At 40.7% G+C, this 21,552-nt stretch overlaps 1 protein-coding gene across 2 annotated transcripts in view; it reads right to left on the bottom strand.

Annotated features, from left to right (window-relative positions):
- LOC136875617 (peroxynitrite isomerase THAP4) overlaps nt 1–15,535 on the bottom strand; it is a 116,150-nt gene extending 100,615 nt beyond the window's left edge. The window contains exon 1 of one of the 2 annotated variants that reach the window (XM_067149153.2): nt 15,308–15,535. The gene's annotated coding sequence lies outside the window, so the exon portion shown is untranslated. The remainder of the gene's footprint in view (nt 1–15,307) is intronic. The other variant, XM_067149154.2, reaches the window with a different exon arrangement.
- Nucleotides 15,536–21,552: the final 6,017 nt, after the last annotated feature.

The following is a 21,552-nucleotide window of genomic DNA, read 5'->3' as shown; positions in this document are numbered from 1 at the left end:
GAAATCCAAACTTTGCATTTTCCGAAAAAATGTAAAAACAGTACTGTTATATGGTTGTGAAACCTGGAAAGTTACCTCAAAAATGACTCATAAACAACAGGTATTCATAAACAGATGCTTAAGGAGAATAAAACGTATTTTCTGGCCAAAAGTAATTTCAAACGAAGATCTTTGGAAACAAACAGAAGACGAGCACATTGGCATACAAATAAAGCAGAGGAAGTGGAAATGGATCAGCCACACACTGCGGAAGCAGCAGGATGCAGTGGAGAGAAAGGCTCTGTTTTGGAACCCCAAGGACAACGGAAGAGAGGTAGACCCAGGAAGTCATGGAGACGCAGTGTGATGGAGGAGGCAAAACAAGAAGGGAAGACCTTTGGAGAACCCAAGACCCTGGCTCAAAATAGGATACGCTGGCGCTGCTTTGTCAAAGCCCTATACTCTGCAAAAGAGAAAATTGAATAAGTCAAGTTCCCCAGTAAAAGATGTTGCACCATCGGTGCAGATATCAATGCATTTGTCTCATGACAGTTCATTTTCTTTGAGACAGAAATCAACCAAATTAAATATATCCTCACCAGTTGTTCGAGTCTTGAGAGGCTAATACCAAAATAGATGGTCCGTTATTGGACATTATAAATTTTCCAGCTACCTCATTCCTGGTTGCCAGCATTTCACCCCAGTGTACTAAGTTGGCCTCATCAGTTGGTAAATAGCACATCCACCAAAACGCATAGCTAGTGCATACCATAGAGGCCACTGCGTAGGCTACTTGGAGCCACCGGCAGTGCCAATGCACTATGAGAGACTTTGTCTCATTTTCAAAAATTGATGCCTGCCTGGCCATCAGATGATTAAGAAATGTTGACTCCCACAGGAACCCTGAAATATTTGTTCCGAATGAGTAAATTTATAATACCATTTTTCTTTTCTATTTGTTTTACGTCGCACCGACACAGAAAGGTCTTATGGCGACGATGGGACGGGAAAGGTCTAGGAATGGGAAGGAAGCGGCCGTGGCCTTAATTAAGGTACAGCCCCGGCATTTGCCTGGTGTGAAAATGGGAAAAAACGGAAAACTATCTTCAGAGCTGCCGACAGTGGGATTCGAACCCACTACCTCCCGGATGCGAGCTCACAGCTGCGCGCCCCTGACCGCACGGCCAACTCGCTCGGTAATTTATAATACCAATATAGTTGGTCCGTTATTGGACATTATAAATTTTCCAGCTAACTCATTCCTGACTGCCAGCGTTTCGCCCAAATGTGCTAAGTTAGCTCATCAGTTGGTAAACAGCACACCTACCAAGATACATGGCTAGTGCATACCGTGGAGGCCACTGCGTGGGCTACTTCAAGCCACCGGCAGTGCCAATGCACTATGAGAGAATCGTCTCATTTTCAAAAATTGATGCCTGCCTGACCATCAGATAGAGATGTTGATTCCCATAGCGAACCAGAGATATTTGTTCCGAATGAGTCAATTTATAATACCAATATAGTTGGTCCGTTATTGGGCATTATAAATTTTCCGGCTAAATCATTCCTGATTGCCAGCATTTTGCCCCAGTGAGCCAAGTTGGGCTCGTCAGTTAGTAAATAGCACGCTCAATATTGGACATAAAAAAATTTGCAGCTAACTCATTCCTGGTTGCCACCCAGGGTGGGTGTGCTATTTACTAAATGATGAGCCCAATTCTGAGGCAAAACGCTGGCAAACCGGGAATGAGTTACATTGAAAATTTATAATGTCCAATAACGGAGCATATATATTGGTGTTATAAATTAACTCATTTGGAACAAATATTTCAGGTTCCCTATGAGAATCAACATCTATATCATCTGATGGCCAGACAGGCATCAATTATTGGTAATGAGACAAAGTCTCTCATAGTGCATTGTCACTGCTGGTGGCTCCAAGCAGCCTACGCAGTGGCCTCCACAGTATGCACTAGCCATGCGTCTTGGTGGGTGTGCTATTTACCAACTGTTGAGTCCAACTTAGCACACTGGGGCGAAACGCTGGCAACCAGGAATTAGCTGGAAAATTTATAATGTCCAATAACGGAGTATTTATATTGGTATTATAAATTGACTCATTCAGAACAAACATTTCAGGTTCCCTACGGCAATCAACATCTATATCATCTGATGGCCAGGCAGGCATCAATTTTTGGTAATGAGACAAAGTCTCTCATAGTGAGTGCATTGGCACTGCCGGTGGCTCCAAATAGCCTACGCAGTAGCCTCCACGGTATGCACTAGCCATGCGTTTTGGTGGATGTGCTATTTATTTAGAAGAAACAGGTTATAAGAAAATTTGTTAACATAAAGATGTGAGACGTGAAGACAAAAAACTTGATCCAAGGTATCATATCAGATACTTAGAATTTATAATGATTGTAACAAGTTCCAAAATAACATGAATGTGCCTTAAAATGTGGAACATTAATAGAAAACTAGTTCCAAGGGATCATAGTACATGCTTAGGATTTATTGCGATCGTAACACGTTCTACAATAATACAAGTATGCATAAAAATGTGAAATGGAATGATAATTTTCTAGACTTAATTTTAGTCTCAAACGAATTACTTCGGAGTGGAGAGTGCGTCAAAACTGAAAATGTAATTCACTCAGATCACCAAGCCATCGAAATCTTCCTGCCTATGCCAAGGACATTTCGCTTCAAAGCGCAAAACAAAGTCATATTTGCATTGAAGAAAGCTGATTTTTATTTAATGAGCGACCTTTTATCCCAGTGCCCCTGGGATATGATTAAAGAGTCTCACTCTGTGGATGAAGCTGTGAGCACTTTTTAGGTCTTACTATATGCGGTCATAAAAGACAGCGTACCATTTCGAAAAACTAACATCAGAAAATATCCTTCTTGGTACGACTCAGAACTAATCCAGAAACTGAAGGAAAAAGAAAGGGCAAGAAGGAAATAGCCTACAAACGATCAGGCCAAGAGTGCGACTATGTGCAATTTTCCACATTGCGAAGTGAATGTAAAAAACTGCAGCGTGCTAAGTACAAGGACTACGTTAGGTCGGTAGAAGATGACATCATCACACGCCCTAAGCGCTTTTGGAATTTCATTAATAAAAGAAAATCTTCCCATCTGCCTCCTACTATGCTCATAAACGGAACTGAAATCCACGATAAAGATAAAATTCTAAACACATTTGCGCAAACTTTCGCGAAGTACCATTCTCCTTCCGAGCCCTGCAAATCAACTTTTTCTCCCCCATTTTCAATAGATCCAGTGTCTATTCAAACTTCTGTGGTAGGAGTGAGATGGATCCTGTCATCGGTGGATATCAACAAATCATGTGGGCCTGATGACATACCTGGCATCGTCCTCCGTGAATGTGCTTCCGAAAATTATAAATAAATCATTTAAGTGTGGGTGTTTTCCAGCTGAGTGGAAAAAGTGTTACGTAATCCATATCTTTAAGAAAGGTGATAAGGTGTTGTTCGTTAATTATAGACCAGTAGTGCTGCTCTCACTTTTATCGAAGGTGGCGGAGAAAATAATATATAATCGCCTGTATGACTCTTTTAGTCAGTACATAGACCCATCTCAGCATAGATTTGTTAAAGGCAGGTCAACTGTTACCAATCTGGCAGTTTATTTATCTTCAATTTCCAATGCATTGGACACAGGTAAACAGGTTGATGTGATATATACTGATTTCTCCAAAGCATTTGACTCTTTACAACACGAAGCCTTATTGAGAAAGTTGTCTGCGTATGGAGTGTCCGGGAGTATTTTCGAGTGGCTAAAGAGCTACTTGACAAAACGAATATGTTTTGTCAAGTCCGAGGGTTTGATCTCTAACCCCCATCAACCTTCATCTGGTGTCCCATAGGGATCACTGTTAGGGCCTCTTCTATTTGTTTTATTTCTAAATGATACAGTCGTTCAGAGCAGTGAATGTCTCTTGTACGCTGATGACTTGAAACTATATAAAGTCATAGAAGAAGACAGTGATGGCGATTATCTACAAGAGAATCTGAAGAAAATATGCGAGTGGTGTGATAAGTGGTCCCTTAAAATGAATAAATTCAAGTGTGGTGTCATGTCATTTACTCGGAAATTAACACCTATATTTTACAGGTATAAAATCAGTGGAGAAAGTTTAAATCGTGTGGAGGAGTTTAATGATCTAGGTGTAATTCTCAGTAACAGGAATGGCTTATCCTTCGAGAAACACATCGATGTTATTATAAAGAAATCTTTCAGACTCCTGGGGTTTGTCAAGAGGAATTGTAAAGATTTCAGTAATATTTCATGTGTCAAAACACTGTTTTGTTCCCTGGTGAGACCCTGTCTCGAGTATGGTTGTGAGGTGTGGCTCCCATATCAGAAAGGCCACATACACCATCTCAAAAGAGTACAGATAAGGTCCATGAAGTGGATTAGTTTCGTATTCCTGGGCATGCCACTCTCTTCAAGCAGATATGGAGAGTTTGTAAACATTCTTCGTATGAATACGCTGGCAACGCACCGAAAGTGTGCGAACGCAATGTTAGCGATTACATGCTTGAAGAGTAAAGTGGACAGTCTGGCTATACTGGGGTTGATCCCACTTCATGTTCCAAGCAGACGAACAAGGCAGAAATGTACATTCCACCTGCCCAAATGTAGGACGGTTGTGCATGAAAATTCTTGGCTCATGCAAGCCCTTGGGACAATAAATCAGCAGGAAGGGTCACTCGACATTTTTCACCACCCTTCCACTGCAATTCGTAAAGTTCTTCTCAAGGAAGGAACATGATAATTTTGAAAATTATGTGAATAATCTGTATAAAACATGTGAAGATTTATATCTGCTTGTATATATATGTATATTTGTATGTATATTATTTAATTTATTTTTTATTTAAATTTATAATTTAATTTTTCTATTACATCATCTGTAATTGGGACATCCTGTAGGTGATAAATAAATATATTCTATTCTATTCTAAATCTTATACAAGGTACAAAGCTAGTGTAACCTATGGTATAAACGGCCAGGATGAGAGAAATAGGATACCAAAAGAACACACTGCGAAGTGTACGTCACATGTATAGAGGTTATGGTAGACGGCCATCCAGTTGCACAATTGCAAGCTGACATGAATAGAGGTCAGTTCTCAGCATAAGTATCCTGATTGTCCACAAAGTGTAGAGCACTCCCCCAACTCCCGCCAAGATGCCCATGGAAAAGAATAATAGACTTAAAAAAGGTCTCCATATCTCTCACCTCAAGGTAGCACAGTGAAGTGATGGGCAGAGAAAAATCTCATGCCTCGATGAGTTGGTGTGCTTATTCCAGTCTCGATTCCACCTGCCGAATTAGGCAGGATGGCGAGAATATATAGACGGAGAGATCATTCTAGAAAGTGTATTGTGACAAACAGCTGAGCTGGTGACGTATGACATCAGCGCACGAAATAGATGAGCATCAAATATTGCGACCAAACGAATATCAGCGGGAGGGAGTGGAGGGTTAAACGTGAAAACATATGCAGAGTAGAGATGAAGAGGTAAGGTAAGTTCACCAAAACTGTCGTCAGTATATATAGCACATGAAGCAGGATGGCACAAGCTACCTCTTTCTAACCAACTACCCATGAAAAAGAGTTTGCTAACAACACATCCTACACATCCTATCACTGAAGGCTTTGTATGCACAACTGACCACCAGACTTACACAACTGAATGAAGGACAATGGAGGAGGTTGTGGCCGACTGGCTACTTCCCCGCTAGTTGTCATTTGTAGTCAGTATATACATCACCGCTTACTGTCCATCGACATGAAGCACTGTCAGTCGATTTGTGTTATTAATTTTGACATAATAAATGATGCCATACTAACTGTAATGTTTTAAGAATAAAAATTACAAAACAAGAAATTTCTTTCTGCCACCATTATGCATAATGATCTTGTAGAACTCATGAGAACTCTTTGGGAAGCCAGTTTGAGAAACTGCTTTAGAGCCTCTCCCCATCTGCTCAACGTCCGCATTTCTGATGTTACAGTGAATGGTGGTGTTTACGTGCTTATTTTTCCTTCTGTGTGTCCAGCCATCTAAGAACGTTTGCTAAGGGTGACTCATCAATCTGAGTGTCCTTCCAGTACAGTGAAATTGGCTTTTAAAGTGGAAAGTTCACTAGTTAAGCTCGAGAAGTTTGCCATTTATTCCACTTCTTGAAACACATTTTCTTCATGTAAAACTGGAAGATAACCCTCAGGTTAAGACCTTTCATTGTTTCTGCTACCTAATCATCTTTCTTATCTTCACCAGTACTCTGGAAAGAAGTGAAGAATGTAGACCACAGTCAGAATAATACTGTTATTCCACATTTCCTCACGTAACGTTTCCTGTGCTTTTCAATACATTTTCAAATTTTGAAATGAAGTCTTCCTCAACTATTTCTTTGATGCTAGAATACAACTTTTATGTTTTTCAGCCGGTCAAAACACAAATTATCACACTTAGAACTCTGTAAAATACCTGTAATTTTTTTTTTTTTTTAAGTTGGAAGTTATAAACAGAGTTGACACTGGGAAAAAAAAAAAGTTAGTCCCTTTGAGATTTGCTACAGTCAATATAGGAACATAGACCAGCCACCACCAAGAATTAGCTGAAACTCTGAAGAGCAGAAAAGTTGATATTGCATATGTTCATGAAACTATGTGGAAAGGGTCCAAGAAGATGATGATGATGATGATGATGATATTATTGGCTTTCCGTCCCACCAACTACTTTTACAGTTTTCGGAGATGCCAAGAAAACGGAATTTAGTGCTGCAGGAGTTCTTCTATGTGCAAGTAAATCTACCGACACAAGCTGACGTATTTGAGCACCTTGAAATACCACTGGACTGAGCCAGGGATTGAACCTGCGAAGTTGGGGTCAGAAGACCAGCGCTTCAACCGTCCAAGCCACTTAGCCCGGCGGTTTCAAGACAAAGGAGACTGGAGATGGCTATAAGGATATCTATCACGGCACAAGTACAACAAGGGATGGTGTAGCTGTCGTAGTCAACCAACAGTTTTATAATAATATCACGAGCATCTCCAGTGTCAGATCGGCTGACGTCCATCAAGATTGAATCACTATCACTCATTACTCATACCGTCCCTTGTTATGCACCTCATACACTTCGAGCGAGGAGGAGGAATTCTGGAATGGTAATCGACCCATACAGGTCCTCAGAGGTGATCTGAATGGCCATGTTGGCTCTGAAAGATGGATACGTGCATTGTCATGGTGTGGCATGGATTTGGTATGCGTGATTATGACAGATGCCATATACTGGACTTTGCTGAAGCTCAAGACCTAGCCACAACCGACACTTTCTTCAAGAAGACACCAACTCACTTAGCAACCTACACTAATGGTGGGCATGCTACACATGCTACATACATAAGACTACTGGTTAGTTCGAAGACAAGTTTTGAAGTGAACGCCAAAGTGACAGCGTAGCACTCCAATGTCTCTTACTCGTGCTAGATCCGAATGAACCAGCTGAGGAAGGCTAGAGCTTGGCAACTCCCAACTGAAACACCGCAAGAAATGCAAACTTCAAATAACTCCATCCTGCCCTTCTGTCCCTAGTCATGCAAGACCAGAAGTGCTAAAAACAAAGTTGTTCATAGTGAAGGGTAATTTATTTACTTATTTATTTTACATGTCCAGGATATCAATTTTATATAGTCAAATAAAAAAAAAATTCTGTAAGTGGACAAACTACATTACTAGAAAGAATGTGAGGACCAAAATTCAGCTGTCTTGATGGCCTTATCATTAGCAGAAATTAGATCGTTCATGCTGCAACTTTCAGGCATGTTTCTACAGATCAACAGATGTTGTGGGTCCTGTAAATCGCCACACTCGCAACGCTTGTCTTCAGTGATGTACCCCATTTCTTCAGATTCCCCTTGCATCGGGACACTCCAGTTCTCAGCCTATTTAACATCTTCCATGTAGCAAACGGTAAATTATAGCCCGCCAAGGGTATCTCCTTAACATTCTCCCAATGCTCTTCAGGTAATTAATTTTGCCACAGTCGGAGTCAAAGTTTACTAGGTGATGATGTAACTGCCACCCTTGACTGCAAGAAACTCTTTCTTGATCCTAGCCTTGGAAGCTGTTGTTTGTGTCTGTACAGGGGATGTCTCGGATCAGATTCCTGCTCCTTCTTCTTCTTCTCCTCCGAATATCTGGTAGCGCTATTCTCATGATTTGATATATTTTATGGATAGGAGTTGGCCTCAGACATCCTGTCATCACAATGCGTCCACTCTCATTCAGAGTTACATCAATCTAACATGTGCAGAGTTCCGAAAAACTGGTGCCAAATATTCTGCTGCTAAGAAGCACAATGACAAGGCACATTTGGCTCTGCACACCAGGTGGTGCCAGTTAGATACGAATGATATTTCTGGCAGATACTTTCAGCTTCATCTCTTCACAGTGAGTTTTGAATGTGAGGGAGTGATCCAACTTTACTACTAGATATTTTAGCCACAGTGAGACAACTGTTGTCCCCGCCATGATAGGTTTTAACTTCCTTCTCAGACGAAATGCACACACCTGTGTCTTTTCTAGATTGGGCTTCATTTTATTATTATTATCATAATATTTGACCAGGTCTTCAAGTGCCGTAGTCAGTTTCATCTCCATCTCTTCAAAAGTTCTGTCTTGGACAGCAGCAGCTGTATCATCTGCATAAATGAATGCTCTTGTCCCAGGGCTGATTAGTTGGTCATTTGTATAGATATTATATAGGCCAATACACTGCCTTTGGTAGACCATTTTTCTGAGTTGTCCATCGACTCTTCTCATTGTGCAGGGTGACAAAAAATCTCCTATTTTGCAGCAAACACTGGATGAACTGTGTTAGGCGGCAGCCTTTTGTGATGAAATATACTTTTCTGATTGGCGGCTACCTGTGGTTGAAAGGTAGCAACGACATTGTCTACTCTCTCACATCAGCTGACAGAAATAGCGTCTATATCGTTTGGCTTCCAGGGTCTTACTTCAGCCTGTTGTGTTATAGGACACTAAAGACTGGATCCGAATTAATTACATGGTGGCAAATCAATTCCAACAAGAACAAGCTGAATACTGCCCTGATAAAATTCTCAGTGAAGCGAGGGGAATCAGCGTAAGAAATGTAGAATGATAATGTGGAGCAGATACATCGGGTTGTAGTGGGCACTTGGCGCAAAACAAAGTCAAAATAAAAATTGACTGATGAGTAAACATGATGATGGGACGAGGAAGTTCAACGGGGCATGAAGGAAAAGTAGTTAGCCTTTATGACCTGATGAAAAATACAAACAGACTGTGAATGATACTGTTCGCTGTAATTGGCAATAAAGAGAATGGTGGCTGCAGCAAAGGATCAGCACTACTGTAAGGACTTGTACAGCCAACCGAGCTCGATAGCTGCAGTCGCGTAAGTGCGGCCAGTATCCAGTATTCAGGAGATAGTGGGTTCGAACCCCACTGTCGGCAGCCCTGAAGATGGTCTTCCGTGGTTTCCCATTTTCACACCAGGCAAATGATGGGGCTGTACCTTAATTAAGGCCACGGCCGCTTCCTTTCCACTCCTAGTCCTTCCCTGACCCATCGCTGCCATAAGACCTATCTGTGTTGATGCCATGTAAAAGCAACTAGCAAAAAAAAAAAAAAAAATGTACAGCCAACTAGACAAACCAAGAGGAGATGCCAATATTTATCGCCTTGCCAAATTCCATACTTGTTCCACGCAAGATATTGTCCATGTTATGCAAATCAAAGGTCAGACAACAAAATCCTGAAAGACCCATCAGCCATCCTCAAACGATGGACCGACTATTTTGCTGCCGCCTGCAACAAAGAGTTTTCACACCAATACTGAGTCCTCAACCTGCGTCTGGACCTGCACCATTATTCACATCCAAAGAAGTGGTGTTAGCACCCAAGGAAATGAAGAATGTGAAAGCAATTGTCCTCAACTATGTACCAGCTGATATCTGGGAAGGTGCTTGGACCTTGCGTGGAATTCCTTGTCACATTATTCAATCTTATCTTAGATGAGAACAAGATTTCCAGTGTGTGGACCAGCAGCATGACTATGACAATTGGGAAAGGGAAGGGTATGCAGCAATTACTGTCCAATTCAATTTCTATGCCATATTTTGAAGGTATTTGAAAGAGTACTAGATAATCGACTAACAAGTATTGTTGACATAAGTTAACACCAAATCAGTGCAGATTTGTTAGAGGATACAGTATCACAGATGCAATCCATGCCATACATTTGTTGATGGAGAGGCATAGTGAAAAGAAGACCCTGCATTCAGCACTTTTAGACCTGGAAAAAGCTTTTGATCTAGTCCCACACAATCTCACAGGGTGAGCACTTCACAGCCATGCAGTCCCAGATATAGGCTATATAGGATGGATCCAACTTCTGTACCATAATATCCCAACCATGATTCGATGTCTCTCACTGCCTTTCAACGTCACAGTCTGTGTTCATCAAGGTCCATCCTTCTCGTCCCCTACTCTTCAACCTTTGTATGGATACAGCTGACATTCAGTGTCCCCATACCTGGACACTCCTACATGCAGTTGATGTGGTACTTTCAACAGAGTGTAGCCTTGCACTTTAGCACCCGTTGGTAAACTGGAAAGTGACGCTGGATCAAAATGGGTTTTGACTCAATATCTAAAAGTCAAAATATCTATAATGTGGCACCCAAAACAATGATGCCATTATCGACAACAGCAAGACCTTATAAAAAGTCACGCATTTTAAATATCTTGGATATTTGGAAACATCATCACATAATAAATCAATAGTTGACGCAGTGCTACCCAATATTCACTACATTCAGCTGCACGCGGAATGGCTTTCATTTGTTTATTTCTCGCAGTCTTTTCGCTGAAGACATGAGTACGTGTTTAGATGGTCTAACAATGTTGCCAACCTGTTTAGTTGGGAACTAAGACTAGTGACACTGGACTGTGATCAAGTAAAGGGGGTCTACGGGCGTAAGCCCCCAGATTAGGGTCGAGAAGCAGCTTTTAGGTCCCTAGCATTCTGTGAAGCGGCCTTTACGTCCCTAGCATTCTGTGAAGCGGCTTTTAGGTCTCTAGCATTCTGTAGAGTGATAGCAGTGCATTCTATATTGAACTGTGTGGAAAAGCTGAATTAATTTATATTTTGGGTCCTGAGAAAGTGCTTGGTCTTGGTTGGTTAGGTCCAGCTAGAAACAAAACCATTGGACTGTGAGCAAGCAAAGGGGAAACAAGCCCCTAGGTTAAGGCCGCAAAGCAGCTTTTAGGTCTCTAGCATTTAGTAGGGCGATAAGAGCCTATTCTATTTCGCATGTGTGGGCGAGTGCAGTGCATTTGATCTGACACGTCCCCATGAATATCACTTCATTGTCGAGTGCAATGAATTAGATTTGAAATGTCCCCGCGAATATCATTTCGCAGTCGATTGCTCTTGATTGATGATTTGCGGCAGATATGTTATTAATATAAGAGGTTTTGTACGTGATTATGAGGCAAAAGTGAATGATTTAGTGCAGTCATGGCTTAATTTCAAATAATAAGAGTGTGTGAAAAGTGTGGTCGTGAGGTTAATTTGACTGTGAATAAGAACACCAATCGTGTAACTTTTGCGTCCTGTCAATCAAAGAGGGTGCCAGATGTGGATGGATTGTCAGTGGACGGAAAAAACTTTCTTTGAAAGGTCAATTTTGAAGTTGTTCGAAATAGGATATTTTATTGTCCTGTGGTATATTCAACCAAAACTGCTGGGTCCTATTGTGAAGCTCGAGTTAGTTTTTTGTAATAAAACAACAGTTGATTGGTCGAGCGTCTATTGAAAGGTTTGTGTAAAATGGGGGGGTGGCTAATAAAAAAAATAAAAAAATAGGTGGACCTGGTATTATTGTGGAAATTGACGAGAGTAAGTTTGGAAAAAGGAAGTTTAATAGGGGGAGACGTGTAGACGGACAGTAGTGTTTTGGAAGCGTGGGGAGGGAGAATTAGGCTATAAAAACTTTTCTGTTGTATCTGTCAAGAGAAGGGACAAATAGACTTTGCTCCAAGTCATAAAGAATTGATACTACCTGGAAGTATAATAATATCAGATTGCTAGAAAGTGTATGACTGCTTGAAGCACAAGAGATTCGTGCATCTCCGCATCAATCATTCTGTTCAGTTTGTGGACACCATAAAGAGTAGTCACGACCATACAGGGAACAGGAGGGCAATGCCCAACAATCACCCTGCCATGCATATGCAAAATATTGAAAATCAGTGGTGGAATTTTAAGTACGGCAGCTATTCCGTTCCATGGTTCGGCAGAAAGAAACAGCATTTCCTCGGATATCTTGTTGAATCTCTGTTCAAGAGCTCCTTCCCCCTAGACGCGAGGGTGTATGAAATCCTCAAGGCTGCCGCAGCCCTGTATCCGCTACTGCATCAAGTTATATTAAATTATTCATGTTGTGTATTTCACATTGTTTCCTTTACATGGTGTTTTTTGTTCGTGTTTTTATTCAGCCAGGGTTGGTAACACAATCTAATTATCAGCAGCGGTGGCAATGACGTCACATTCTGTTCACGTTGACTAATAGAAGCAACTACTTAAGCAATGGACGATGATGGGTGATCGATCGATCAATCAATCAATCAATCAATCAATCAATCAATCAATCAAACAATCCATCCAATAGACATGATATAGGCTTTTGGGCTTAAGCCATGTCAAGAAAATACGGTGAAATTCTTTACGTTTCGCAGAGAACTATGCTCTGCGTCATCAGAAGAAAAACTCAACTGTCCTCAAGAAAGGCTTCTAAAACAATGAGCTTTGAATTTAGACGTAAATGGAAATAGTACATTCATTCGTCACCAGATGGCTCCTCGGACGCGGTACAGCGCTAGCATTCGAAGCGGAAGCTGACGGAACCATCAGAATCAGTCTGAGAGGGTAACATAACATAACAGGCATATGCACATATGAAGGTATGACATTGACACAAGTCTGGAATGAAACATCCGGCGATGAGGAACGTACGAATTTGGAAAACGCCAAAACGAAATAACAATAGTGGAGGGACAGGGAAGAGAACTACCTACGTCAATCCTTCATGACTGGCAACCAGGTATTACTTTTGATAGCCAGTGTCCCTGCTGAAATTGTTAGCTGAGCACGCTCTATCATCGGGTCATGATGTCATGTTCCAAGATGCTCGAGACCTTCCTCACGCAAGACACTACATGTCCACGATTATACGGGAAGCTGTGGAAATACGTAGAAATCCTAACAATTTCAACAGCGACACTGGCTATCAATTAAGTAATACCTAGTAGCCAGCTATTAAGGATTGACGTAGGTAGTTCTCTTCCCTGTCCCTTCACTGTTGTTATTTCATTTTGGTGTTTTCTAAATTTGTACGTTCCTCATCTCCAGATGTTTCATTCCAGACTTGTGTCAATGTCATACCTTCATATGTGCGTGCGCCTGTAATGTTATGTGACCCTCTCAGACTGATTTTGATGGTTCTGTCAGCATCCGCTTCAAATGCTAGCGCTGTACCGCGACCAAGGAGCCATCTGGTGACGAATGAACGTACCATTTCCACTTCATCATTAGTTTAGCCCTGAGCCACCATTTACAAAGACGCATAACGACTCTCATTGTTTACTCGCTCGCGGCCTTCTTAGGATGTTCTGCAGCAGTGCTCAGTGCTGCCAACCTCTGTACTTAGGACCTATGCTTCGATTGTTCCCTGTTCTTGCTGTGCGGATGGTTAGGATAGCATCAGGACAAGACGATTAGTCTGGACAGTTAAGATTCTTGCCGTGGACAAGACGATTGGTATGGACGGTTAGGATTCTTGCCATGAACAAGACCATTGGTCTGGATGGTTAGAAGCTGCGAAGCAGCCCTAGGCCCCTACTTTCGCGAGGAAATACAGTTGATCGACGGAAGACGATTGGTCTGGATGGTTATGATTCTTGCCGTGGACAAGACGATTGGTCTGGACGGTTAGGATTCTTGTCATGGACAAGACCATTGGTCTGGACGGTTAGAAGCCGCGAAGCGATCCTAGGCCCCTAGTTTCCTGAGGAAACACAATTGGTCTGGACAGTTAGGATAGGATCTGGCGCTTTTATTGTGCTGCGGTTGGTAATGGATTATGATCAACATTCTTCACGGGAAGATCACGTGCCACTTTACATTGGCCAATAGGAATATAAGTGGCTACTTCAGAAATGAAAATGGCGTGTAATAATCTTAATTAGGTTATAAAAGTAAATGTGCTTCTCGGGGCGGGATGGTGGGTTCCTGGACATCGCAACGAACACATCTCTCCTCTGAGACATTCTCCAAGTAAGATTGCACTAATTCAATTTACTTGTAACATTAGAAATATGGTGGCTCACGGGCTGAACTAATACCTCCACTTCCATTGGGTGACGTCTAAATTCAAAGCTCATTGTTTTAGAAGCCTTTCTCGAGGACAGTTGAGATTTTCTTCTGATGATGCAGAGCATAGTTCTCTGCGAAACGCAAAGAATTTCACCTTATTTTCTTGACACGGCATTAGCCCAAAGCCTTTATCATGTCTATAAGTGGGCCGCGAAAGCATCAATGGCAACCCATCTTATATATTGCAATGAACACATCTCTCCTCTAAAAATAAGATTTGCATTAATTTCACTTCCTTATAATGTTACAAACTTTGAGTAGCAGGGTGTCAAATTTTACCTTTCAATAAATTTCCAATTTCTTTGAAATCATTTAAGAAAAGGCACGAAAACAACAGATAGGGAATCTGCCACCTGGGCGACTGCCCTAAATACAGATCAGTAGTGACTGATTGATTGAACAACTCCAATATATTTTGTGTAATACCTGAATTTATATTGTGAGATTTTCAAAGAATGCATCTCGTCAGTTAACTAAATACTTAATATGAACAGTGTGCATGAAGTTTCTGCTTTACGTGCGCGTTAATTCAATTGCTGAATTTATATTGTAAGATTTTCAAAGAATGCATCTCGTCAGTTAACTAAATACTTAATATGAAAAGTGTGCATGAAGTTTCTGCTTTACGTGCGTGTTAATTCAATTGCATAGGCCTACATGATACAGGCTGTAAGTTTTAGTTAGGTTTGGAGGTTTTTATTAATGTAATACCATTGTTGGACATATGCAAAAGTATATAGAGGTCTGTCAGACAGGACATGCGACCCCAAAATATAATAAGGTAACTGAGAGTAAACTTACCTACTGTCAGATTATAAAAACTACACTGATGTCACCACAGCATTATAATCTCACGTCCAACATTTTCTTCCAATCAGTCCGAACAAACGTACACCCTCTTTCTATCTTCTGTTTAAGGTCCATTCTCAATTGTTATTGCCATAAAATTTCAACTTTACGAAAAGACACAAAACAACACAACACCACGAACACCATCGCCATCGCCATCAAATCAGCTTGAACCACAGACATATAGTAAATAGACTGACAGAGCAGTATCTCGTAGCATTAGTGATAATGAGCCCAGAGAAGTGCGGCCGCCGCCATCTTACACCACTACAAATCCACAGTAAATACGTATTATATCATATTGTGTTAAGCGCAGTTTTGGTTTATGTCGTTTTTATGCATATTTCACTTTTATTTTCGGCAACTACTGTGTGGTAGAATGGTGAATACCTGCGAAGTGTTTGGGTGTAATTTTTGCTATTCACAAAGAAAGAAAAACGAAGTGGCAGGAGTTTCAATACACCGGCTCAGCATATACACTTGCTGTCTAGTTATTAATGCTATTAAATTTATTATTATAGATGCTTACTTATGTACGATACAGAGATAACTTCCATACGATGTATAATTTTTGGCGTTATCCCCCTTGTGGAAGCTGCTTTACGCCGCACCGACAAAGATAGGTCTTATGGCCACGATGGGATATAAAGGGGCTAGGCGTGGGAATGAAGCGCCCGTGGCTTTAAATAAGGTACAGCCCCAGCATTTGCCTGGTGTGAGAATGCGAAACCACGGAAAACCATCTTCAGGAATGCCGACAATGGGGTTCGAACCCACTAACTCCCGAATACTGAATTCGGACCACATGGAGGTGATAGAAAAATAAAACGCGAACACGTTTTACTCAAACTGTCAGGTCTGCAACCTACTAATGAACGAAAAATTTATGAATCCACCGATTCTAATGCAACACGTATATACTTGAAGAGTTTCAACCCAGATAAGTGGAGCAGTGGCCTAGTGTCTCCAAACCGCGAAGGCGTGAGTTCGAGTCCCACTATAGACATACTCCTTTTATACAAATTAAATCATTTTTTTCAGGGAATATGAAGGTAAAAATGCGAATAAAATGAATAATCAAATTGCAGTGGAAATTTATTTTCTATCTCAAATTAATACATATACAGAGGAAGAGATCCAGCAGTAACTGTGAGAACGTTTAGGCCTATATTAATTTCAGGTTTGTTCCAATTTTTATCTTAACGTTCCCTCAAATATTAATTTTTTGGTATTCTTCTTTATCAGTTTACCCTCCAGGGTCGGCTTTTCCCTCGGGCTCAGCGAGGGATACTACCTCTAGCGACTCAAGGGCAGTGTCCTGTAGCTTCAGACTCTGGGTCGGGGATACAATTGGGGAGGATGACCAGTACCTCGCCTAGGCGGCCTCACCTATTATGCTCAACAGGGGCCTTGCGGGGGGATGGGAAGATTGGAAGGGATAGACAAGAAAGAGGGGAGGAAACGGCCGTGGCCTTAAGTTAGGAGGAGAAGTGGGAAACCACGGAAAACCACTTCCAGAATAGCTGAGGAGGGAATCGAACCCACCTCTAACCAGTTGACCTCCCGAGGATGAGTGGACCCCGTTTCAGCCCTCGTACCTCTTTTTAAATTTCGTGGCAGAGCCGGGAATCAACCCCGGGCCTCCAGGGGTGGCAGCTAATCACATTAACCACTATACCACAGAGGCAGACATATTAATTTATTTTGTGCAACAATGATAGCTGCGACGAGACTCGAATTCACATCTACGAGGTTCGCAGACAAGTACGGTGACCACTAGGCCACCACTCCGTTTCGCAGTGATGTAACTCCTAAGTATATATGCCTTGCATTGGAAACGGAAATTCATCAATTCTTCAGAAGTATTAGGTTGCGGACCTGACATGTTTAAATAAAAGTTGTTCGCCTCTTAGTGTTCTACCACCTCCATTTTGTCCGAATCGGATTCTGTGTAATGACATCTGACCTCATTTTTTTCGAAAACGAAAGCATATTGACTTGAACTCTTATACACGAGTTACCCTTGAGTGTCTCCCCACAGGAACAATGAAGCACGGTGAAATCGGTTGTCCGCAGGGTCTGGCCTCTACTTGTTAGATATAATGCTTGAGACACTTTTCACGTAATTGTAGGCGACTATGTTCACGAGTGCAAGAAAAAGTGTGTAGAATCCTGCAAAGAATTCCTGCTGCCACTGCAGCATTAACAAGGCATTACATTATTTTCCCCGCAACAAAAGAATGCCCGAAAACCATTCAAAACACATCAATTATCACATGTTCCCGTGGATAGGAATATAAGAATATGCTATATCGAATGTTGTGATATAACAGCCCGTTCTTTCATTTTTTTAAGCACATTCGCATAATTTTAAATTAAAATTAAATGAAATAAAAACACTCATTCATGATAACGCTTTTCTTGCCTCTTACTTGACATGTTTACGTCTTATCGGTCTCCACTAACGATAACCTATAATAATGTCAACCGTGTGTCTGTGCTTAGCCTACGAGGAATACAAAGCCTGGCTGGCTCACTCGCAGTGTTCTCTTCAGAAACAGTGTCCGCCTGGCAGTGCGCGTCTTGACCGCTGCAGCGCTAGTATACCACCTCACATCAGCACTCAGTAGCATTGGTAACGGGAGTTAAAACCAGCACAAATTTACCTCTATACTATATACTTCCTGTGTATTATATACATTACCGAACAGAATGAAGTAGAAAATAATTAATGTTCACCTTTTACCCCTAGGAGTTCAATTCAGCTGTGGATTTTCATTTCATGTCGAAATTTATGTTTGGCATTTAAAAGGATTTACGGTCTGCACTAGATATTTTTACTACCGCACCATAGATTTTAAGTGAAAAGGAACGACTTTAACTATTTTCCTTGATATTTTCTTCTCATAAATTGTTTTTCTTATCGAGAAGTATTCTCAGCGATACTCATCTGTCATGCCGTTAGCGTAGTTAGTGACAGAGAGGTGCAGAAACTTCTGCAGTATTATTCTGCTTTGTTTCTCAGGATGATCACTTTTCTCACACTGTAGAATAGGATTTTTAGCAACACGTGGCAACAGTATTTCGGTTAATGTTTGTGCTGTTTTTGGACTGCCCAGCGTTACCGATAACATTTCGTCCCTTACTTGCCCCAGTTTCATCAGCAGTGAAACAAAACTTGGCTTTGGATACGCGAGGCCACCTCTGTCTTTGATTTTTTTTAAATGACGTTAGTGGAGATGGACTCTGGATACTACTAATTTTATCAACACACTCTTGACATGGCATGTGGTCTTCGACAACTCTTCCCAAATACCCTTCAATATATGCCATTGCAGCACTCGACGGAGCGGTCACTAAGGTTCCATAACTTATTCTTGGAACCACCTACACAACAGAATAAGGAAATTATTATCAGCAGAATGGGAGCAATAATAATAATAATAAGTAACCTAATTTTTGCCGTCTCATGGTCTGCGTATTTACTGTACCATACCTGGTCTGTTTATTGTTTTAATCCATAATTCCCTAGTTGACTTTTAGCAAGGGAATTCATGGAAACTAGTTCCAGGAACTTAATTTCTAGAGCCTTGTTTACAAAACAGAACGCAGCAGCACATCAGCGTAATATGATTGACATATTTTAACCATATCCTTTTCCCATTTGGCCAGTGTATGAATTAAGCAGAAGGTGTCAGGTTCCAATTCATCCTCAATTTACAAGAGTTTCCCCTTTTCACTTCGGATGGTAAAATTATATTATGCGACGTTTGCAGCAAGAGGTGAGTGAAACTTTTTTTATATTTCCCCATAACGAATTATTATCAATTTAACAAAATCAACACGGTGTTTTAAATAATGCATATTAAGATACGTAAAACTGCAGCTGCCTAAAAATACTGTAGAGCCTATTTGAGAGTCTGTTTTAGGCAGCTAAAATAACATTTTAGCACCTAAAAATCCTAGGTCTAGTAATCACTATATCAACAAACACAAACACCAGTCCCCGAGTCAGAAGAATTAATTAGACATGATTATAATCACCCATCCGGCCGGCAATCGAATCTGGGACCTTCTGAACCGAAAGCCTCAACGCTGACCATTCAGCCAAGGATTCGGACAAAACAAAATCATTATTGAGTTTCATTATTTCTATCGGTATTAAGATTCAACTTTCGTCACCAGTAAGCATACAGTGTGTAGAAATACCGCCAACCGACGTGTTCATGTGAGGTTGAATTGCAGCGCCTCTAGCGGCAAATATAGCATTCACAGGGCGGACAGCTATGAGTGGCTATTGGGCAGGCTTTGTATTCCTTGTAGGCCAAGGTCTGTGTGATAAAATACTATTTCTCTTCTTCTTCCTTTTCTTAGGATTTTCTTGGGCGCTGCTAAAAAGCCATTACCTAGTCACAGCACTTATTGCCGCAATTTTTCCAGAGAAACAGACTGAGTTTTACGTATGATGAACAGAGTTGTTCAACACTTGTAGAAACACTAGGATTAAGCCCCATTCACAATGCAAACGTAACGTAACGTAAACTTAATTAACGTTAACTTAGAAGTTAGCGGCCATCTTATCTAATGGATCCATTCACAATGCGCCGACGTAAACTTAACTGCGAGTCCGTAAAATTAATGGATTGCAAACTCCAAGCTCTTGCGGTTAATTTTACGTTAACTTTAAGAACCAGCCAATCAGAGCAGAGGTAAACATTGTGTGTTGTGCACGATATAATGACTTCTTTCGACGAACCAGTTGTAATTCTCTTTCAAAATAATCTTTGTGTATAGGCTATGTATGATAGAAGGAAAAAGAATTACAAATACGCTGTACCGAAAAATAATAGGTGGAAATTAATATCCTGTAGTAATGAAATCTGACAATAAATGGCGGGAGACAAGCTCGCAGCGCTGGCAAACGGACGAGAGAATATCCCTGTCATAAATAAAACAGTGTCCCTGTATATTTCTTAACATTATGACGGACTACTAGTTTACGAAAACGATATCATCCAAACAAATAGATCCAAATATTTCATCGGGGTGTGATAGATAGGGTCATAGATGTCGGTAAAGGAGACCTTTTACATTTCTTTTTATTACAAAAGGAGAAGCAAATCGTAAGAAAGGCAAACAGTTCAGGTTGCATCCGCATGTCCAAAACGAACTGATGAGGGTCATTTCTTACAGTAGATTACCGAAATCGCCCTGAGATAACCTTCTTTGATTCAAGGGATGAACCCATTTTCTGCACCGTTGTTTAGATCGCCTTTTCAGGTACCGTAGGCCTACACAGCTCCCAGGAGCAAAGCAATAGATGTTTGAAGTAATATGGATTCCGCTACCACGTTGTTTGATTCCATCGAGTTATTGAAATATCAAACTGCGAGATAGCCCAAAACCTGACTTCCGTACTAAATAACATGGCAGTGTTTTGATTGGCTGCTGTGTACTCTTTACGTTAATGTTACGTTCCTCCATTTTGAATACCACAAATTTTACGTTAATTTTACGGTTACGTTACGTCGTTAAGTTTACGGTTACGTTTGCATTGTGAATGGGGCCTTACAGTTCGAGAACGTGATACTATTTCAACACATCACTAGGAGGGCTTTGTGTAAAGAAATGAAAGACGCTCACTGCCAAACGCGTTCAGAAATCTCGCTGAAATGTGTTAATTTTTCTTTAACAATTGCTTCGTAACAAATGTTGGAAATGTGTTCGTGAAACAGGGCATTTTTAAACGAAGTGTTAAATTAATAACAATTGTTAGTTAACATTTGTTAAGTAAATTTTAACATACAGTTGAAGAAACCGGGCCTGAGCATCAAGCAGTGTAACATAAAACAAAATAAGGTATTAACCTATAATATCAATCCTATTGTAATAAATAAATACATTAATATCACACAAGTTAAATTAAAAATAAAGTCTACTCAATTAATATTTAAGGCCTCATCAAAACACTTAAGCCCGGTTTCTTCAATTGTATGTTAAATTTTATTTAACAAATATAATAACTGTTATTAATATAACACTTTGGCCCGGTTTCTTCAACTAATGTTAAGTGTTAACTCTGCTGTTAAGGAGACTCATCACACAATTTAACAAAATGGTCTTCTCATCAAGGATTGTTAACTCTAACAAATTGTTAATACTTGTGTTAAATTAACCTTGCAGCAGCCCTGTGTTAA

The sequence above is a fragment of the Anabrus simplex genome, chromosome 6 (assembly GCF_040414725.1).
Source record: "Anabrus simplex isolate iqAnaSimp1 chromosome 6, ASM4041472v1, whole genome shotgun sequence".
NCBI lineage: Eukaryota > Metazoa > Arthropoda > Insecta > Orthoptera > Tettigoniidae > Anabrus > Anabrus simplex.
This window is presented reverse-complemented; position numbering and strand designations above follow the sequence as displayed.